At 43.4% G+C, this 2,500-nt stretch overlaps 1 pseudogene; it reads right to left on the reverse strand.

The window, feature by feature from the left end:
* The window catches only part of LOC139053351 (large subunit ribosomal RNA), a 9,170-nt pseudogene that overhangs the window by 2,807 nt on the left and 3,863 nt on the right, over positions 1-2,500 (reverse strand).

The following is a 2,500-nucleotide window of genomic DNA, read 5'->3' on the forward strand; positions in this document are numbered from 1 at the left end:
ATAGGATTTTTATTGATGAAAATACTGAGACCTAGATACTTAATTGGTTCATCTCTGCCTTTCGGCTTAATACTCTGTCCCAAGATAGACAGCGGAGGAATATTGTAGTTAAAGCCCTTACTAATGTGGTCAGGCCGCCAACCAAAGTACTGCGACTTTAAAGGATTAATGTGGAGATCAACATTACTGAGAAATGAAACTGTTTCGTCTATGAGACGTTGGAGTCCTTCACAAGTGTCAGACATCAAAAGGAGGTCATCTGCGAAAGCCATTGCAGACATAGAGCTTTCATGCAACGGAACACCTACACCTAAGTCATTTAAGCGGTAGATTAAAGGATCAATGATACAATTGAACAGGAAAGGAGAAAGAGGGTCGCCCTGCTTAATACCTCTTCTCAGTGGCACACGGACATTATCTGAAATACCCCCACAAGTGTAAGTGGTGGTACAGTTAACATATAAGTGTTTAACTATGTTGAGGATACGTGGAGGAACTTTACGAGCCTCTAGGGCACTGAAAATTGCTGAATGAGATACCGAATCGAAAGCCTTGCGCAAGTCAAGACTTACTGAGAAAAAGGGTTTACGTTTTAGTTTGAGTAACCTCATTATACCTTGCAAAACGAGCAAGTTGGAAGATGTACTGCAATCTTCGGCAAAGCCGGACTGATATTTATGGAAATGGTTAGTGGCACTGAGCCGACATAGCAAGAGCTTAGAGAATAGCCTAAAAAGAACAGGGGAAACAGAGATTGGCCTAAAATCGCCTGCACCACCCGGATTGGATTTCTTAGGGATAAATACTGTTCTACTTTGTTTCATTTCCAGTGGAACAAGACCAAAAGCTAGCCAGTTATTAAAAATGTGGCATAAGATGCTAGGAGGTATTTTCAAAAGTTCAGAGATTGGGACATTATCAGGCCCTGGAGAGGACTTTGAAGAAAGTAGTCTTATAGCGATAGCAACTTCTCCCTCCGTGAACAGAGATTCATCAACCTCAAGAGCGATTGACGATTCAAGTGGGGAAGAAAGCGGTGTAGAATATGTGTTGAAAATTGGATCAAATTCTTTATGCAAGTCTGCCAGAGAACATGCAGCAGAGGAATCGCCTATCAAAAGGTGATCAGCCAGAACTTTAGGACCTAAATGGTAAAGCCTCTGGTGTTCAATGTACCGTAATCGCTTACGTTTACTTCTGTTTTGTGAGTGTGGAGTGTTAGGAGTGTGAGAACTGTTCTTATTTTTACTATTCGTTTTCTGTTTAACTCCAAAAGCTTTATAGATGACGCGGAGGTCATCCATGGAAATAGGACCTGCTATTAGACGTGAGACGATAGCCTCATCTATTATTCCAACCTCGCAGAGTGCGAGGCGCACTTCAGAAGCTGAGAGTTCAATAGGAGGGGGAGTTACCTCGCCTGAGAAGGACGGAAGAGCAGGGGGTGGGACCACAGTTTCAGATTTCAAAAGCTCAAGTATGTCTTGATAACGACTCGTACGCCGAACCTGTGAAATTGAGGAAACAGTTCGGCTACTGAATACCTCGTGGAGTGCTTCATTAATCCTTTTATGAATACCTATTTTTATTTCACGTTTTGCCAAAGCTATGAGCTCAGAGTCGGACCATCGACAATGAGAGTAAGACGGACCATCAAGATGATGGACTTCCCCTAGGCCAGTGTGAGTGGCCTTAAGCCTGGAAAGAATTTCTGAGTACCTGGATTGTTTGCGTATCTTCTCGATACTTTCCCTAGATCGGTGCGGAAACTTTGTTGCTAGGACATCTATCATGGAATAAACTTCACCCAATCCCAACTCGGCATAAGCCAATGTTTCTAATTCAGAAGGGGTCCATTGACCACTAGTTAAGTTGACATACCGACTCGTCGAAAGACCAGACGAGGGCAACACCGTTTGGGTGTCCACAGCGCTAGAGGCAGGAACCGAGTCCTGCACAGAGACGTCAGGACGACGCTCATGAGTACTGCAAGTTAAGTCATCAAGGCTTTCGCCCTCGCCACGAGCCGTTAGAGAAGACGGGATGCCAACTGATATTGGACTATTATTCACTTGAGGTGGGTCAGAAACGTTGACCACCTCTTGTGAGGAAAGTTCAGCAGTTTGAGACTGCAAACGTGTAAGGGTAGCTCGTTTGCATTTTGAAACATGCGAGGACATATTTTTACTGGATGGTAGTTTCTTAAGAAGGCAATAAGAACATTGCCATAGTAACCGGACATCATGCAAGGAATAATGTGTTTCAAGCTTGATTCGTGAAGTCAAGCGAGAATTGCAAATATGACATATGTATGCGTCAATACTATAAGACACTGTATGTTCCATTTGGAAGTTGAAGCCACCGAGGGAACCCCAGTACGTCACCCGGGGCGAAAAAAAAAAAAAAAAAAATGATATGCAACACAAGCCGAGGCACACAGTACGAGACAATTTCAAAGCCTATTATGTGGATGGTGGTATGTAAAGTTGGTGGAGTAGGA

The sequence above is a fragment of the Dermacentor albipictus genome, unplaced genomic scaffold, assembly GCF_038994185.2.
Source record: "Dermacentor albipictus isolate Rhodes 1998 colony unplaced genomic scaffold, USDA_Dalb.pri_finalv2 scaffold_91, whole genome shotgun sequence".
Lineage (NCBI taxonomy): Eukaryota > Metazoa > Arthropoda > Arachnida > Ixodida > Ixodidae > Dermacentor > Dermacentor albipictus.